The sequence below is a fragment of the Canis lupus genome, chromosome 9, assembly GCF_048164855.1.
Source record: "Canis lupus baileyi chromosome 9, mCanLup2.hap1, whole genome shotgun sequence".
NCBI lineage: Eukaryota > Metazoa > Chordata > Mammalia > Carnivora > Canidae > Canis > Canis lupus.
In genome coordinates, this window is record NC_132846.1 from 27029415 (window position 1) to 27050493 (window position 21079).

The 21079-nt window shown below is 34.2% G+C and overlaps 1 long non-coding RNA gene across 1 annotated transcript in view; it reads right to left on the bottom strand.

Annotated features, from left to right (window-relative positions):
- Nucleotides 1-21079, bottom strand: part of LOC140639910 (uncharacterized) — a 537530-nt gene that overhangs the window by 23457 nt on the left and 492994 nt on the right. Inside the window, exons 3-5 of the long non-coding RNA XR_012036565.1 lie at nucleotides 16393-16573; nucleotides 6718-6850; nucleotides 4558-4719 (exon numbers count right to left, since the gene is read on the bottom strand). This is a non-coding gene — a long non-coding RNA (uncharacterized lncRNA). The remainder of the gene's footprint in view (nucleotides 1-4557; nucleotides 4720-6717; nucleotides 6851-16392; nucleotides 16574-21079) is intronic.

Here is a 21079-nt window from a genome sequence, read left to right on the forward strand (position 1 = left end):
TTCTATTGCATTGTAGGAGTTCTTTATATATGTTGCATATTAAACCCTTATCACATATATGGTTTGCAAATATTTTCTCCCTTTTGGTAGGTTGCCTTTTCATGTTATTAATGATTTATTTTGCTAAACAGAAGCTTTTTAGTTTGATGTAGTCCCACTGGTTTATTTTTATTTTTTATTTTTTATTTTTTTATTTTTTTTACCTTTGCTTTTGAGTGTCAAATCCAAGAAATCTTTGCAAAGACCCACTCTAACCTTAATCCTGAGGTGGGAAGGAGAAGACTGGAAAGAAGGGAGAGAGACATTGATTTTTTAAAATTGGCTCAATGATAGGGGGGCTAGCAATCTTGCTCCAAGAGGCTGGAGACTCAGAGAAAAGCTAATGCTATAGTCCAGAGGCCAACATGATGAAAAGCTAGGGTAGACCTATGTTGCAGTTTGTATGGGGGCTGTCTGCTATCAGAGTTCCCTCATGCTCAGAAGCAGTCAATTTTCTGTTCTAGTCTGGCCTTCAACTGATTGAATGAGGCCCATCCGCATTAATGAAGAATGATCTGCTTTACTTAAATCCACTGATTTAAATGTTAATTTTATCCAAAAACACCCTCACAGAAACATTCATAGTAATGTTTGAGCACACATCTGGGCACCATGGCCCAGTCAAGTTGACTTAAAATGAGTGATCACAATGTATCACAGGTATTGTGATGTGTTGTTCTACATTCCACTGAAAGAGAAATTTCAAAATAATTAGCATTAGTTAGGATTAACTTATATATATATATATATATATATATATATATATATGTATTTATATATATGTATAATATCCATCTTTTGTATTCTTTCATTTTACCAAGTTTGGAGGTGTGAAAAAGAATTTAAATTTTATGTTATAATTAAAGTTGCTATATATAGGAAAATTGGCTTAATCTTGTCTCAAGTACTTATTGATGATATATAATTAGAATTCACAAAATATATAAATATGTCATTAATATTTAAATTGGAACATAAATACAAAATATTATTGTTTAATTTCCTTCAAATGTGCTCCTACTATTTCTGAGATACTTCCATAATGACAACGTATATCTTAAAACTGTACTTATCGTGGGGAAAATAAAAGACATTTCTAGATGAATACCCAAAAAGTAACAGATATTAATTACAAATATTCCCTATATCTATACCTCAGTATCTCAGTCTCTTGATTCAAATCAATACAAATATACATTGTAATCTAAATTTGCTGGATGTATATATATATCTTTTAAAATTCTGAAGTCATAAACATAAATTTTTGAAACTTGAAATACCTAGTTCTAGTTTTCTTGAGAAAATCTAATTTTTCTTAATTAAAAAAAGATAAAATAATTTTTATTAACACATATTTAAAAGTATTCTTTTAAAACTTGTGTTTTATTCCAACTCAAAAAATGGATTTTTAATGATCTACAAAGTCAGATATCTGCCCGATGTGAATGAGAACAGACTGATTGTTCCCCTGCTCACTCCGTTTCTGTTAAAGATACGTGGGATTTTGAGATTTTTCACTTAGCAAATACTGTTCATTGAATGAGGTAAGCATGATTTTTAAAACATATTTTTAAGTGTGAAACAAAAAGTCATTGCAATGGGCCTATTTCCTTAATGGTTGTTCTTTCTGTTAACCAAATATTAGACTTTCAAAATAATTATTTCTCTTTTTTATTTTTTCCCAGACTTCACTGGAAAAAGGGCCTCTTAGAGGTTTAAGAAGTCATTATATTTTCCTAAAATATCACTAAAATGAAAGAAAAAAAAAGAAAGAAACCTTAAAATCCATAAAATCAAAAGGAAAAAAAACATACTATAGAATTAAAAAATAATAAAACACATTTTTTATTTCTTAGAAGAAAAAAAATAATCAGTCATATAGAACATCCCCCAAAAAAAACTTTTCAGGAGACTCTACTTGTTCATATAGTCAAATACTAGGTGCCTTAGGTATTCTCATATATATTTTTTTTAATTGAGGAAGTTTGGGTGGAAAGAATCTACCTTCTTACTGGTATCACCCATTGGAAAATTTAGAGCCCTATTCATTTAATGGGGCATGAACAGAGCAAGTAATTATATACTTGGTATTCGCCTTTCATTAAAATCTCTGTCAAATATGAAAAGCACAGAAGAGTCAATTTATGACTATGATTATCTATACATAGATGCAATTGACAGGCCTACATATAGAATAAATTATAAAATTTTAGAGTGCAATTAGATTCAAAGTACTCCTTCACCAAAATACATAATGTAGTATTTTAAGCATATAATTATGAGATTGAGGTAAATTTACAACATTGGCATGCAGATAAAAGTCCTTCATTGCAGGGAGAAATTCCAAGTGCCAGCAAACTCAGTATTTTACTGTTGATTTCAATGTGTATGTCTAATGTTTTACATTTATACTGTATTTAACCGTCTTCCTTTCTTTCCTATAAACTTCCTAAGGAAAAAAAGTATAAAGAAATAAAATACCCTCTCCCAAATCATGGGATCTCTGCTCAAGAGTTGTCCTACAAAGTCAGGTAAGAAAGATGACCATTGTTTAGTGATATAAAACAGTAAGTATAGTTAGGGTGGTTTTCAAACTGAATACACAAATTGACACTATTTCCAATGACATATTTGATAACTCTCGAGAGAGGAAAATGACACAGAGCAACAAGAACAATGAAAAGATAACAGGAACTCTACATTTTGCATGAATTGAGCCTGCCTTACTCAGCATAAATGGTAAGATATCCACATTTGTAGGTTTTGTATGAATGCTGGTCTATATTCTTCTGCAACAAAGTAACATTGATCTTGGAGGAGAAAATAATTAAGAGGAGGGAGAAAGTGTGTTGGAAGTAAATAATCTCCCTCATTAAACTTTACATTTTGTATAAAAATCTGCCACTGGAGCTAGGTAGCTGGAAGATGCCACTTGTTGGCATTGACATTTTCACTATTCTCTATTTGTTTCATATCCCTGTAGCCACTTTTACTCCACTGCCTGAGTGATATAATGAAAAAGACTCATCTCTGTGTTTCTTATAGAGATTATGCTGATTATATTTAGAATTTAGTGATGAAATTTAATTATGCATTATTATTTGAAATATGTAGAAAATTGGGATCCCTGGGTGGCTCAGCAGTTTAGCACCTACCTTCAGCCCAGGGCATGATCCTGGAGTCCTGGGATTGAGTCCACATTGGGCTCCCTCATGGAGCCTGTTTCTCCCTCTGCCTATGTCTCTGCCTCTCTCTCTGTCTCTCATGAATAAATAAATAAAATATTTTTTTAAAAAAGAAATACATAGAAAATTGTCCATGAAAGCTAGTTGGGTATTTTGGGGAAAAAAAGATAAACTTGATATAGATAACTGTCTTAGTTCAGGCTGCTATAACAAGTAACCATAGACCAAGTAACTTAACAGAAATTTATTTCTCACAGTTCTGTGGGCTGGGAAGTCCAAGATCAAGGCTCTGACAGATCTGAAATCTGCTGGGTACTATCTCCCTGGTTTTCAGACAGCCATGTTTATCATTGTACATCCTCCCATCAGAAAGAGTATGTGCTAGCATTAGTCATATTACCCCCTTATAGGGACATTAATCCCATTCATGGAGGTTCCACAGTATGACCTAATTACCTTCCAAAGTCTTTACCTCCAAATACAATTATATTGGGGGTTAGGATTTCAACATATAAATATTGGGAGATAAAGACATTCATCCAGGATGCCTGGGTGGCTCAGCAGTTTAGCACCTGCCTTCAGCCCAGGGCGTGATCCTGGAGTCCTGGGATTGAGTCCCACATCGGGCTCCTGCATGGAGCCTGCTTCTCCCTCTGCCTATGTCTCTGCCTCTGTGTGTGTGTGTCTCTCATGAATAAATAAATAAATAAATAAAATATTAAAAAAAAACATTCAGTCCATAGCAGATAATTACACTGATGGATGACAAAGATTTATTAAAACTTTAAGCGCTGGTTAAATTCTAGAGGGATCCTGCCCACAGCAGAGCAAACATATTTCCTGTACTTGTATAGTTTGTCTTGTTTTGTTCTACTTTATATTGTATTATATACAATATATTATATAATTATTATATATGATAAATACACATTAGATTTTAGGTTAAAATAAAAATTTACATTATGTACCTTTATGTATCTTAAATACTTAAGATTCTCTCCTTTGACTGAGTTTTAACTGTACCAGCAAAGAGAATTTCTCTCATTGCATGACTAAGTAAGCATATAAATAATGCCTTCATGTGTGGAGAAGGTAAGTTATAGAAGATAGCTAAAAATATGTTTAAAGTGATGTGTTCCTGTCATTTGTTGTTGTTGTTCTAGTACACTACAAACCTATGAGAATTGTTTGGTTCAGAAAATTAAAAATGACAGAAAATTAAAAATATATTGTTCGATCACTGAAGTGTATTCTGGCCTTATTCATTAACTAAACGTTACATTTCACTTTTCACTGTCAATTCAAAAATAAACTTTTTACTTTGTACACTTACCTTAGATATGTATTTTCAGGGATGCCTTGATGGCCCAGTGGTTGAGCATCTGCCTTTGGCTGGGGTGGTGATCCTGTGAACTCGGGATCAAGTCCCACATCCGGCTCCTGCATGGAGCCTGCTTCTCCCTCTGCCTATGTCTCTGCACCTCTCTCTCTCTCTCTGTTTCTCATGAATAAATACATAAAATCTTTAAAAAATGTATTTGCAATTTTCTCAAATAGCATTAGTAGTAGTCATTAAATAAAAGAAAATCATGTGTAAGTATGTGCTTTTCTCCTATAGTCATCTCCAAATTAGATGCAAAACTTCTGTCAGTTACAGGAAACCTTTGTGTACATCCCACCTGAAGTCAGCAATGGAAACATCTCAGCATGATCAGGAGCCAGACTGTAAGAGTTACAGAAAGGTGCTGGGCTAAGCCTGCCCCAAGGAAAATAAGTTTTTGTTTTGTTTCTGAATTCTCACAAAGGGATCTATGAGTTAGTAGTGCTCCTGCAAGAGGCAATGATTCCATTATTTCTTAGAGACCGGATACCGATTTGGACTGCTTATAATTACAACAATTTTACTACTATCATTATTTGTCAGTGAAAGGTGAGTCCTTTGGTTTCGTCTTCCTCTGTGTGCCTATTACAACACACTGCCCATGGACCCTGGCAATAACATCTATTAAAAGTGTATGTCTCATTGCTAAATTCCGGAGGGAAAAGCAGTAGTTTATTTTTCATTGCATTTATTTATCTCAGCTTTTATATTGGAGAACTTTTCTAGAACTTGGATTAATGGCTTGAAAACTGCATCTCAGCATTTGCCTTCAGATCATTTGACTGTCTAGAGGGATATCTTAAGTAGGGCTACATTTTACTGACATACTTGCAAGATCTAATTTTCAATTCTTCCTGCATTGGGAATAGATTAGATGAACAGATTACTTTTTCAATCTTTCTGAGCTTTTCAAAACCTATATCCTTTGTTTCTTCGGGTTTCTTATTTATTGTTTTACCGTGTATAATTCTGATCTTTCCTTGAGACTCTTAGCTCCCAATTGTCTATTTTTCAATGTACTCATACAAACAGAAAAGTAATAATCATACTAAAGTGGCAAAAATTCTGCAAGAGTTATAAGATGGAACATATTTCTTTAAAAAGGAAAATCAATATTTAAGTGGGAATGTGTGCAGATGATGCTTTGTCTGATAATTTGTTCTGCCAGGATCTGGTTTAAATTGTATATCCCTCAGAAGGCCAATTTTTTTCTTCTTCTTTTATGTCTTTGATTTTTATTTTAACCTTTGTTTGTCCTGCAAGGTTTCAAAAATTTGTAGTTTATGGCTCCTTATCTCCTGATATTCCAACTGACCAGCTCTGCAAAAAAAGATTAAAAATGACACATGCACACAAAAGCACACAACCCCATTGGGAAGATGTTACTTGCACATCGTGCATGCATTTATCTTTGTTTCTGTGAGGAGGTTCTGCATCAGAGCCTGTTTGTTTCATGCCACACCTGGAACAGTATCAGAATCTCAAAATTCTTTCCAAATTAGCCCAGATCTAAGCAGAGAATGTATCTTGCTGAGTATGCAGAAAGTCTGTCAAATAATTAAACCACTCACCAGTGCTAAAATTTTTGGAATTTAATTGCCTTTGTCCCTGGGAATATGGGGCCTATTATAAGTCCAGTAAGGAATAACATCTTTATTCTGACTTTTTAGAACTTTTCATTATTGCTGTATTTTTTAATGACTTTAAATGGTGGAAGATTGTCTACTAAATCACTCTTCAGCTGATGATGTTTTAGGACACTCTTGGTTTTCTGATTGGCTTAAGATTTTTGTGGGCTTACTCTTCTATATATAAAGCATCCAAACAATTTGGGTCTAGTTTTGGAAAGGTATTGATTAGAAAAGTGACTAGATGGACAGACCTTTTGTTTTCAATGACTGTATGTCAACAGTAATAACCCTATGTCTATGGAAGAAGTTTGGGGTTACCTGCAATTCAGAATTGTTCACTAGACTGTAGGTTCAGTGTTCTTGAGAAGAGACAGCTAGCTCTAAGAAACATGCTGAATTCATTTATCCAGCAAATGTTTGCTGAGTATCTACTCTGAATTATTCACTGTGAAAATACTGGAAAGACAGACTGGTTTATTACCTTTATGAGATTACAGTCCAGTGGAAGATGTAGAAGTTAATCAATATTTGTAGTGTCTGATCAGTGTTTTGATGAATGAACTTATTTCCATGGAGGTAGGAGGGCTGATGAGTCTGCAGTCAGGTAAGACCTCCTAAGGAATTAGAAGAAGGAATTTACAGTTAGTGTGGGGAGATGACCATTCTAGGCTAGAGAAGAGCATATGCAAAGATTCTAATATGGGAAGAATGTGGTCTCTCGTGAGGGAGAGAAAAAGGATAATAAAATCCAAGAGTTACCAAAATAAATATTTTTTTCTGATTCAAATACCAACTTCTAAGAACTGTATAGAAGAAAAATCATGAGAGAAATAAATTTATTAATATTCATAAATTTTGAGTTATAGAATCCAAATTCATTTGTGAGAACCTTATAAATTTTGATTTAGTTCAAGTTTGGCATCAACTTGATTTAGGAAAGTGTATTTCAACATTGTTGCTCTGACTTTCCGAGTTGTTAAAGTATCTTTCAGCTCCCACTTTTAGCAATCTGAACTTTTACTCTCAATAGCTTGTCATACAGTTCAATCTACAGCAAACTAAAAGCTAAATCAATCTTATTTGTCCAAGAATTTACCACCAATATAAGGTGGAAAGGTTCTGTCTCTATATCCTCTTATGTTTTATTTCCTTTTCTTTCATTATCTTCTAGTAAATATTTTCATTTGCCAACACTGCCTTTAGTTGTCAGCTGAGGTTTCTGCTCCAAACCCTTTACTCTGTCTGGCTTGCTATTTCTTTTTATCTTCATTAGCTTCTCATATCATTCTGGAAGGAAGAATGTTTCCAACTCTTTTCACTGACCCTACTGCTTAGCATGGTCCCTAGAATATGTTAGATGTTTAATAAATGCACTCAAATATTTTTTCAGAAATGTCAGTGAGAATTCTTCCTTCCTATTTTCATTTGGAGGCTTATTTAAAGGGGGGAGGGGTCTTAGTTTTAGTCTCTGCTTTATACCAACTCCTTGGAATAGCATCTGGCCTATAGTAGGCACCTTATAAATATTGATTCAATGAATCAATTATTTAATTAGTGTTCATATTTTCTAAAGCATTGTACATGAACAAAACACCTGAATATTGGTGGCACTGTAATGAAATTATATCAAAAAATATTTTAAGGAAAAAGCTAAAATGACATGGCATTTACTTCTAAATACTTTCCTGTTATTTAGCAAACTATGTGCAGTGTCATTTTTTCAGTACTTGGTACACATACCTGATATACTGGAGGTTACTGTTAGGGAATTAAAATATACCTGAATAAATAACATTTTAATTCAAGATTATACTGCTATGAGACCCTTAAGTGACTACATTTACTGATGATGCTGGCTATGGTCCAAATGTAAAATATCAGGGTTATTAAATGTACTTGTTGGCATTTAATCTGCTAATTATTGTTTAAAGAAAAAGTCCTTGACATTTCAAGAGTTATTTCCAATCATTGCTGTTACAGTGACTGTATACTTCTTTTCCCTTGCCAAAAAAATAAAGGAAAAATAAAACATATAAAGCTATAATAGCAGAAAATGAATATTGTCATTTGATTACAATAACTTTCTATGGAATAACAGCCATGGTGGTAAAAAGGCAGCCCAAGAATCCCTATGTCATGAGAATCACTCACCATTACTTTAGGCAGGTGGCTATGCACTCTTGGTGGTACTTAATCAGGGTGACCACTATAGTGTATAAGTGAGTAATTGGTAAGAAGTTCTAGGCTGGTTTAAGCTCTCATCTACAAACCAGTGAAACAGGAGTGATTCCCTGCAGAATTCATACTCTGATATCTCAATTTTCTTCCTAGGATTTTTGCTGATGCCAAATATGTTCCCCAGTATAAGCTTAGACAAGAATCACACAATTAAAAGGAATAAATTTCTAGCATTAGAAATTAATTATGTATCAATACTTTTGAGATTTCAATTAATTGATAATATAGAAACATTTTTGTATTTTGATTCAAGTAAAAACTACTATAAAAAGAAGACAACTGGGGCAATATGAGTCGATTTTGATGATATTAAGAAATTGTTTCTTTTATATAACTGTGATGATGATATTACTATGTTTAAAATGGTCCATTTACAAATAAAATTATATGATATTTGGGATTGGTTTCAGAATAATCCAGCAAGGAGAGTTGGTGCAGATATGAATGAACCAAGATTGATATTGAGGCAATAATCATTTAAACTAGGTGATGGGTCCATGAAGTTCAATATAGTATTCTCTTGTCTTTTGTATATATTTTACTTCTATAATAATTTAATACGAAAACTAGAAGCAAAATTCTCTTATATAAAAGAGAAGCCTGAGTAGGGAAAAAAGTATGTTCTTTACCATAAAGGTAAGGAGAAATTAAATCCACCTACACAGAGCTTTCTCTCCTCGATCTATGTTGCATATAGTAACAGAACTACCAGTTTTAAGCAAATATTTTTCTATCTATTCTTTTTTTACTCAACTATATTTTCAGTTAATTGAAGGAAGCTACTTTCTTTAGATATTTTTAATCTTCTCCAATATATAGAAGCAGAAGCATATACTTTATTAGTAATTTTTAACTAGAAAAAGTAAAATGGAAATTTCTATTAGAGTGACTGCAGTATTTAAGACCAAAAACAATGTAAATGGATGAATACATTAAGCAGATGAAAACTCAGGAAGGATTTTATTTTAGCATACTACCCTAAAACAGAAAGTGGTAAACAGAACAAAAATCTCAAAAAGAGGGATAGTTAGTCAAAGGAAGAACTGTAAGCAGAATAAATTAAGTGGAGGGCACCTAGAGATGATGACAAAATACAATTGAGGTCATAGAAAAAATATTTAATTTATGCTGTGCAGCAGGTACTAAAGAAGTATATCTAAAGCAGCAAATAAAATACAATTATTTTCCTCATAGAAACTTCTTTTCCCAGGCTTATTGAGGTATTATTGTCAAAGTTATACGTAAAGACTACAACATGATTATTTTATATATGTACACATCAGGAATATTAATTAAGACACCTATCACCTCTCATATATACCTTTTTCCTTTCTTGATGAAAACATTTATGTTTTATTTTCTTAACAAATTTCAGTTTTGCAACAATGCATTATCAACTACATTCACCTTATCATACATTAGTTTCTCAGACCTTATGCATCTTGTCACTAAAAGTTTGCACCCTTTTACCAACCTCTCCCTATTTCCTCCATCCCCTGGCAATCACTTTTTTACTGTTTTTAGAAGTTTGTTTAAATGTTCCATATCATTCAGTATTTTTCTGTCTGGCTTATTTCACTTAGCATAATGCCCTCCAGGTTCGTCAATGTTGCTGCAAATGACAGGATTTCCCTCTTTAAAGCTGAATAATATTCCTCTGTGTGTGTCTTATTTTTCTTGATCCATTCATCCACTGACAGACATTTCTATACATTGGTTGTTGTGAATAATACTGCAATGAATGTGGGAGTACAGATACCTCTTAGATATGGTTTCATTTCCTTTGACATACACACAAAAGGAGAATTACTGGATCATATGGTGGTTCTAGTTTTTAATATCTTGAGGAACATCCATATTACTTTCCATAGTGGCTGTACCAGTTTACATTCCAACCAATAGCATACAGGGTTCCCTTTTTTCCAGATATTTTTGAGCATTTGTTATCTTTTTTTCTTTTTGATATGAGTCATCCTAACAGTCATCCTAACAGTCATTTTGTGAGGTGATATTGTGATTTTGATTTGCATTTCCCTGGTGATTAGTAATGTTGGACATCTTTTCATGTGTCTATTGACCATCTGGATATCTTCTGTAGAAAAAATGTCCATTCAGGTCTTTTGCTACTTTTTAATTGAGTTACTTTGGCTTTTGACTAATCAGTTGTAAGAGTTTCTTGTATATTTAAATATTAACCCCTTATTGGATGTATGGATTGAAAATAGTTCCTCCATAGGTTGACTTTTCATTTTGTTAATGTTTTCCTTTGCTGACCAGAGGCTTTTTAGTTTGATGGCATCACACTTGTTTGTTTTGCTTTTGTTGTGGCTGTCCAGGTATTTGTGTCCTTGGAAAAATTAAACTTTATGAGCTTCAGTTAGCTCATCTGTAAACTGGAGAGAATGTGTGACCATGACATTGTATAGGTCATGTTAGCAAGCTCTAATAACATGTTGGTTACTATTATAATATATACTTTAATGAATTCTTTTTGGCAAGGTAGTTAATGAAGGTATTATTATAGTACAGAAAGATTTGGTGAAAGGATAACAGGAATACAAGAAAAGGAATGTGATAAAAGTTATTTTGTCTTCATTTGTTGATGGTTAACATTTTGCCGTTCCTATAAGTTTAGTATGTAAAATGGTTTTATTTGAGATTAACTAGTTAGAAAAAAGTAATATTTAATGCTATTGTTCCTGGTGAGGAATACACATCATTTAAGAGAATATCCACCCCATAACAGTCGCCCCATAACCCTGGAGTGCTGAATGTGCAAAAATTGACATGTATGATGATAGGAAAAAAGTTTTCCTGGTAGATTTGGATATCTGTTCATACAACTGACCCTTGAACAATGAAGTATATTAGGGGCAGTGACTCCTACATAGTAAAAATCCACATATAACTTTTTGACTCCCCCTACAACTTGATTACGAACAGTCTATTGTTGACTGGAAGCCTCACTGACAATAAGCAATTGATTAATACATATTTTATGTTATTTTTATCATATACTGCTGTCTAGAATAAGGAAAATGCTATTAAAATAAAAGAAAATGCATTTACAGTACTATATTTGATACTATAAGCTTATGTCATTTGTTTACAAGATGAATCATCTGTCAGTACTTGCATCAATATTGTCTTATATGATACAAAACACTGTAGATGTTCTGTATCACTAACACTAAACATCAAAAATGGAAAGACATTGTGAAAAAGAAACATTTATTTACAGGTATAGTGATTTATGCTTTGATAACAAAGAAGCAGCAATAGTATACTTTATGATAGCTTAATGTAATTGATACGATTGCTTCAAGGTAGCCTACCTTGCATAAATGAATTATTATAAAAATGTTACAGCATACAGTATTATAGCATATTCATAGTACAGTATAGGAAACAATGTTAATTTGTTTTTTGAAAAACCACTTACCAGTGATAATAGGCTGATATAGTTTCTCCTTTTGGGGGAGAAACAGAGGCATACCATATGGTAATATAGTTCTTCAAAGTCATGAAACCATAAGAAAACACATTAATTTTATATTAAGTATCACTCACCTTATACCTATGTCAGGATAGGCTAGTCACTTCCATACAAGCCTTGCACACGGTGTTCTACATGATGAGTACTTAGGCCATGAGGATGATAACACAAATATGTTTCCTATAGTTCTTGCCATTTAGTCACTAGATTTTTAATTGAAGACACATGCATATATAAGTTTATGAACTATAATACATATTTGCTATTCACTAAGTGGAGGTGGATCATCATAAAGGTCTTCATCCTCATCATCCTCATGTTCAATAGGCTGAGAAGGAAAAGGAGGGGTTGGCCTTGCTGTCTCAAGGTGAAAGACGCACACACAGTGTAACCTCATGTAAATATGTCATAATTTCTGTCTGACTTTTTTTAAAAAGATTTTATTTATTTATTCTTGAGACAGAGAGAGAGAGGCAGAGACACAGGCAGAGGGAGAAGCAGGCTCCATGCAAGGAAGCCCAACATGGGACTCGATCCCAGGACTCCAGGATCACACCCTGAGCCAAAGGCAGACGCTCAACTGTTTAGTCACCCAGGTGTCCCTCTGTATGACTTTTTAACTTTTTCATTTCTCTAAAAATGTTCCTATATGGCATCAAGCCTTCTTTTTTTCAAGATTTTATTTCTTCATGAGAAACACAGGAGAAAGATAGAGATGTAGGCAGAGAGAGCAGCAGGCTCTCTGTGGAGAGCCCGATGAAGGACTCGATTCCAGGACCTCGGGATCACAACCTGAACCAAAGGCAGACATTCAACCACTGAGCCTCCTAGGTTTCCTGGCATCAAGCCTTCTTCCACTGTTTTAGTTTCAGTGCTCATGTCCTAGGAGGGTCTATGTCATAAGTCAAAAGTAGTCTTGAATAATTGGAACCCTCTGCCAGATTGTCCGATGTCAGTTTGTTGTCTGGCACTGCTGCTTCTACACCTTCTTCATCATCATCTGGCACTGGGTTCAGAAGCATTCAGCTCCATCAAGTCATCTTCTGTTAATTAGTTCTTTAATTTCTTCACGATCCATATATTGAAACTCTTGACTCCTCACTCTTTTTTTTTTTTTTTAACAATATCCACAATCTCTTTTAAGATTTCCTTGGTTGGTTCTATCACAAATCCTGTGAAGTTATGTACAACACCTGGATACTGTTTTCTCCACTAAGAATTGGTCTCAGGCTCGATGGCTTTCATGGATTTTTCAATGATGTAATCCCCTCAGATTTTCATGATGTTCTATCAGGATTCTCTTTCATACCATTTACAGTCCTTTCCCTAGAGTACCATGTGTAAAGAGCCTCAAAAGTCCTCATGATCCCCTGATCTAGAGACTGAATTAGAGACATTATGTTTGGAGGCAAATAAACCACTTCAACAACAACTTATTCTGGACAAAAAAAAAAAAAAAAGGTCCCAAAGGACATAGATTAGTAAGGAAAAGAAGCGAGCACTAGGATTTAAGGCAGGAAGGGTTAAGCTAACTCTGTTTTGTGCAAATGCAGTTGGGTTTATGATCAGGACTGCACTTATCTATAAAGCTGTTAACCCCTGAGCTTTAAAGAGAAAAGATAAATACCAGCTGCCAGTCTTTTGGTTGTACAACAAGAAGGTATGGACAATAGGAACACTTTTTCTGGATTGGTTCTTTTTTTTTTTTTTTTTTTTTTTTTGCACCAATAACAAGTGGAATTTATTACAGGCATGCAAGCATAGTTCAATATTTGAAAATTAAATAATATAACTTTTCATACCAATAGGCTAAAGATGAAAAACATATAATTACATCAATTAATGCATAAAAAACACTTGACAAAATCTTCTATCTATTCATGGTAAATAAAACTCTCAGAAAAATAGAAATATAGAGGAATTAACCTATAGATCATTTGGGGGAGAACTGACATAGTTACTATGTTGACTCTTCTAATGATAGTTCTCTAATCCATCAACACAGTATGTCTCATGATATGATGTGAGCATGTGCTAAAGAGCATTTACAAAAAGTCTACAGCTAACATGATACTTTATGATGACAAACTGAATGTTTCCCTCTAAGGTCAAGAACAAAGCAAGGATATATACTCTCACCACTCTCATCCAACATAATACTGGAAGTTGTAGCCATTGTGTTAAGGAAAGCAAAAGAAATAAAAGGCCTACAGATTAGAAAGGAAGAAGTAAAACTGTCCCTATTTGCAGGTGACATGATGGTCTAAGTAGGAAATACAAGGGAATCTATTTTTGAAACTTCTATAACTAAAAAAAATAAAACTTCTATAACTAAAAGGTGGTTCAGCAAAGTCACAGGACACAAGATCAACACACAGAAATCAACTGCATTTCTATATACCAACAATGAACATGCAGAAAGTGAAATTAAAAACATGACACTATTGATAGTTATTCCCAAATGATGAAATGATTTTGTAATGCACTTAACAAAATTTGCACAGAATCTGTATGCTGAAAATAACAAAATGCTAATGAAACAAACTTTTAAGGCCTAAATAAATGGGGAGACATACTGTGCTCATGGAATAGAAGTTTCAATACAGTAAGAAGGTCAATTGTACCCAAAATGATTTGTAGATTTAATACAATTCCTTTTTTTTTCTCTTTGCTCCTTTTTATTTTATTTTATTTTTTTAAATTTATTTTTTATTGGTGTTCAATTTACTAACATACAGAATAACCCCCAGTGCCCGTCACCCATTCACTCCCACCCCCCGCCCTCCTCCCCTTCTACCACCCCTAGTTCGTTTCCCAGAGTTAGCAGTCTTTACGTTCTGTCTCCCTTTCTGATATTTCCCACACATTTCTTCTCCCTTCCCTTATATTCCCTTTCACTATTATTTATATTCCCCAAATGAATGAGAACATACAATGTTTGTCCTTCTCCGATTGACTTACTTCACTCAGCATAATACCCTCCAGTTCCATCCACGTTGAAGCAAATGGTGGGTATTTGTCATTTCTAATAGCTGAGTAATATTCCATTGTATACATAAACCACATCTTCTTTATCCATTCATCTTTCGTTGGACACCGAGGCTCCTTCCACAGTTTGGCTATCGTGGCCATTGCTGCTAGAAACATCGGGGTGCAGGTGTCCCGGCGTTTCATTGCATTTGTATCTTTGGGGTAAATCCCCAACAGTGCAATTGCTGGGTCGTAGGGCAGGTATATTTTTAACTGTTTGAGGAACCTCCACACAGTTTTCCAGAGTGGCTTCACCAGTTCACATTCCCACCAACAGTGTATGAGGGTTCCCTTTTCTCCGCATCCTCTCCAACATTTGTGGTTTCCTGCCTTGTTAATGTTCCCCATTCTCACTGGTGTGAGGTGGTATCTCATTGTGGTTTTGATTTGTATTTCCCTGATGGCAAGTGATGCGGAGCATTTTCTCATATGCATGTTGGCCATGTCTATGTCTTCCTCTGTGAGATTTCTGTTCATGTCTTTTGCCCATTTCATGATTGGATTGTTTGTTTCTTTGGTGTTGAGTTTAAGAAGTTCTTTATAGATCTTGGAAACTAGCCCTTTATCTGATATGTCATTTGCGGGGCCCCTCCCCCTTGGATGCCTTTGTTTCTTTATTTCTTTTTCCCCGTCTTCCTACCTTGAGAGAAGCGCGAACTCTTCTCACTGTTGCATTCCAGCTGGTCTCTCTTTAAATCTCAGGCCGAATTGATAGATTTTCAGGATAATTTGAAGGTTTTCTAGGTAATTTGGTGGAGACAGGTGATTTGGAGACCCTACTCTTCCGCCATCTTGCTCCTCCTGGATTGGTTCTATGTATGCTTTATCCCTGAAGTCAGGGAGTACCTTACCTAGGTACTAGTCTGTAAGGGACAGACTTTTACAATTCTCTTGATATTAGACAATGCCACTGGCTACCCAGACCCATAAGTCCAACATAACTTTTCATCTGCAATAAAAACCTGTTCAGGCAGACATCCTTTCTCCTCAATGATTTTCTTAATGATGTCTGGAAACTTGTCTTTTGTCTCTCAGTTGATGGAAGCTGCTTCTGCTGCTTCTCCTGTTATCTTTACATTTTTTCAAGCCAAACCCTTTTCTGAAATTAAACCCCTCTGGCATTAAATTTTCCAGCTTTAGATCCTTCACCTTCCTTTCACTTAGGATTGTCATATGATGACTTCACTCTTTCTTGAATCATGTTAGTGACTATAGGTATACTTTTCGTGCAGCAATCCTGCCCCCACATAAAACCTATATTTTTCAATACAAGATAAAAAGTGCAAAGTTTTGTATTTTGTAAAGAGTGCAAAGGTTTTGCTCCTGTTGGCATAGCAGCAGCAATGACTTCATGATTTCCTTTTAATTTTTATTTTTAACAGTGGTCCTTACCTGAAACTCATTTATCTTGAAATGGTGTGCAACTGCAGACCTCAATCTATGGTACATATCAAGCAATTTGACTTGTTCTTGAAATGTCATGACTTTTCTGTGCTTCTTGGGAGCACTTTCAGCATCACTGTTGGCACTTTGCATAGGTCTCCTGGTGTTATTCAAGGCTTACGGTATTGCACTAAACAGTACAAAAAATAAATGGAAATCATGAGAGATCACTTTTTACTGCAAAATGCAATGTATTGAAGAGACAACATGCTCATATCTCATGCAGAGATAGTGTCACACAGCATTTTAAGTGGATCCTAGCAATACTTGGGCTCACCACAACACCAGGAGGTGGCTATGTAATTATTGCAGTAGTATGGTATATACTACAGTTAATTTTATCAGTTTATTTAATCCTCATCTTTACATTTGTTTACATTTCTCTTGGCAGAAATGGCACTATGTTGGTATGTAAGTGTGTATTGTAAGTTTTAATACATTTAAAAAACTGATAATATATTTTTGTATATTTTATGGTAGTAAATGACATAGACAGTATCTGCATCTATTTTATGTATTCATGACATATCTTTTTCTTAATTTTGATATTTCTAGGCTACCTGGTTTATTTGCAAGTTTTTTTTCTTCCATTGAATCTCAATAGTTGTTTTTAACATTGAGAATTTAATTATTAAGAGCTTCTCTAATTTTAATTCACAGTTGCTATCTTCTGGATATATTGTTATTTTGTTTATTAAGCTTTACCTACAAATATCTTTTGCTTTTAGAAATAACAGATTTGCTAACTGCTAGATATTGCATAATGTATTTATAAATCAAATATGATAATTTCTCACTTTTTTTGAAATTACATCTTGATTTGTCATGGGTTGAGTAAAATGTTTCCTATTATAGTGGTAGGAGCTAGGAGTTTTATAATTCTGAAAGGCTCTATTACTTGTTCTTAAGCAATAAACTTACAAGGTGGATAAATTTGTTATAGATCAAGCTTGAGATCTCTTTCGTGGTAATGAGTGGAACAAAACTCCAAATGAAGTGCCAAGGTCCCAGGTTTCCTGAATAAAACTAATCTGAGGCTGATGAGTTTCATGCTCAGCACTTTTTCTGTGCCTCTGCCCTATTTACTCCATTTTATTCTTTTTTTTAATCTCTTATTTTGACATAATTTCAGATTTAATGAAGAGATGAAGAGAACAATATAAAGAATTCCCTATATTCTTTACAGGGAATGTTGGAAAAAGCTGCTATTTGGTTTTTGATGTATTCCTTGAATCATAAGTATTATTTTATTTCAGCCCTTTTCTGTTTGTCACCTGTATGCTTATCTAAATGTCTTTAGGAAAAAAATGATCATTAAATTTTAATAGTTCATTGCTAGGTGTTTAGTTAAATTCTTTATGTTCATGATCTCATTTAAATCCTTACCATAATTATACAGTTTATTTTTAGACATGTGAAGTACGTTTATTTCACTAAGCTCAGAAAAATAAAAATACTCCCCTAAGGTCACACAACTGGTAAGAGTCAGAGCTGAGATTCCAGCAGAACTCTTTTGACCTGGGAATGAAGGATTAACCACTGATTATACTATTATGCAGTCTTGTAAACCCACAATTGTTGGTTAGAAGTAAACTCCAAGTTACCTGAAGGTGAACCTCTGTTTAAAAATAACATTGTCAATGACAGTAAACTCTCTTCAGAGATTAAAAAAATCAGTAAACCTCAGTCTCACATTTTTGAGTAATGGAGTAAACCAAATTATAGAAGTGAAAGACAAACTAAGAAAAATTCAAAAAAGTCCCCAGTATGAAACTTTTCAATATAACTTTCAGTGACACAGAACTCTTTTTTTCTCACCATGCATTGCACAGGTTAACCAATTGTAAGATGTATCTAAATTAGACTTCATATTTACAGACAAATGATAAAAAAATCATAGAGCAAGTATTACAAGCGTGAAATTATAAACCTCAGGAATAATTTTATTAGCAAATAAATGGCTCCTGTGTGACAATAATATCACAGTGAAATAAATATGCCTCTGAATCATCCTCCATGACTGATTCTGCTACTCTTCAATGGAGCTGAAATCAGAGTGGGCTATTTTAATCTTTCACATGGCTGCCTTCCCAAGCATGTCAAGTACTCTCAAATTTTAGATTCATCAGTCCAAATCTCTTTGCAGTAGTTATTCATTTTAGGCCTTATAAGCTAACAGAGATGTGCCTGTCACAAAATATGAATGGAAGCTCCTTTTCCTTTCTTTCTATCTACCTTTTTTTCCTCTTGTTGCAACTGTTATTTCTAGAACCTTGATGCATTCAGGAGACCAATTGCACTGATTCACCTCCTATATAAGCTGGTTTCATGCATGAAAAAGCAAAAGGCTTAAAATATTGTAAGTTGAATGAACTTACAGTAAGTATTAAATGCTTTCATTATAGATAAAGTACATATACCTGTCTTGAATCTCTTTAAAAAAACAAAAACAAAAACAAAAATCCAAAAAACCCTAATCTTCTCTCCTTGTCTTTATTTTTTTAAGATTTTATTTATTTATTCAGGAGAGACAGAGAGAGAGAGAGAGAGAGAGGCAGAGACACAGGCAGACAGAGAAGCAGGCTGCATGCAAGGAGCCTGATGTGGGATTCAAACCTGGGAATCCAGGATCATGCCTTGAGCCAAAGGCAGGTGTTCAACCGCTAAGCCACCCAGGCATCCCCTTGTCTTTAAATAATAAAAATTGCTCATGAAACACAACAGGCAGGAGAAAAATGCCATCTCACTTCTACAGAATAAATTAAATAGCAACTATTCATATAGTGGATTTTATACCCACAATAGGTCACCACAAGCCACCTCCTTTGGGAGTTTAATTTAAATTTTCATTCCCATTGTTTTTAAGCTTCTTTATGCAGAAAATGATAACCTTGAAAATCCTGTAATAAGACATGGATTACTGATGCTTATGTAAGGAAATTCACAGACTATTCACTCTCAAGTATGGTTGGAATTCTGTATTATCTAAACATTAACTACCATAAAATTTACATGACTGACAAACAAGTAATTGAATTTCGAATTCCTCAATATCACTTATTAAAAATCTATTTAGTATAGGAATGGTTTAGATAATGATTTTTATACATACACAGATTTATATAAGCAATATTTTAGAAATATGCAAACTCTCCTTTGAAGTGATAAATCCCCTACCCTTGTTCAACATAAGCAGAGCATACAGATTTCTCATTTCTCTCCTACAATTGAAAACCTGATGGGCCAATTTCCATGAGGTTATGGCTTAGTGAGTAGAACATTGATATGGGAAATAACAAGTTAGAAGAAAATAAAATTTAATTAGAAGTAGTTATTTTTGGTTTTCAATGGAATACCAAATGGAAAATTAGGTGTTCAACTAATTTTTTCAACTCAGGTCTCTATTATTTTTAGTCATCTGTTCCTTTTAAGTTCCTATAGTTGTACGCAATAGTTCTTTAGGATTCAATAATTATTGGTTTAGTTTCTTCCCTGACTCATATCGCCAACCTCATATAATGTCAACTGCTGACAGAGAAAAAATGTTATTACTTCCAGATACCCACCCCAAGGCCCCAGATCAGTACCAAATATTAGGTGTTGTGAAATGCACCCTCACTTTCTTTTCAAAAGCAATTTCACTTACTCCATTCTTCGAAGCAAATGAAATTCTAAGTAGATATCTATGACATTTTTGAGGTTAGTTCTCTGGAACTCATATTTATCAAGACTTTATATATGCTGTATATATTTTTTCATAGAGATTTTTATAAATGCTTATTAGGAGGTTAGAAATTTTCTCAAGTAGGCAACAAAAATATAATTGTCTGATTCTCTATTGCTTCTAAACTATTGTGTGAGTCTTCAACTTTTAGGGCTGAGACAGAAAGGATGAAAATACAGTCCTACATGGCAATTTTAGTTGGGTTTCTCTAGTAGAAATCTTTTAGAATTCTGAGTTCATTCCTTTCACTTCTACAACACTGGCCTGAGTATTTGGAGTAGAATTTTGTTTTATGGAGTTTCATTGCTTAAGACAGGGAGCTCTTGGATCCATTTAGTGCTCTTTTGCGTTTTCTCTTATCTGTATTTTTTTTAATTTTTTTATTATTTATTTATGATAGTCATACAGAGAGAGAGAGAGGTAGAGACATAGGCAGAGGGAGAAGCAGTCTCCATGCACCGGGAGCCTGACGTGGGATTCGATCCCGGGTCTCCAGGATCGCGCCCTGGGCCAAAGGCAGGCGCCAAACCGTTGCACCACCCAGGGATCCCTCTTATCTGTATTTTGAAATAATAGTTGGACTGGTGGGTGCTGATGTACTTGGTTACACCTGAGTGTCTGCGATAACTTGCAAATTCTGAGATGCAACTGGTTCTACCTAAGTGTTAGGTACAGATGGGTTAATTTTCACCACTGAAGTCCATGTCTTCAGCCACTTCTTAAAATCTCAAAGTTCTTGACCCACCTATACCTGGGCTAAAAGTCCTCTCAGATACATATTCAGAGTCTCCACAATGGTGCATAGGGAGTCTTGAGGCTTCCTTACCTATGGTGAAGAGGTCCTAAAGACAAATAGCCAACACCCATGCAAAGGAGCCTAAGTTACTATCATTACATGCCATACTGGTAATA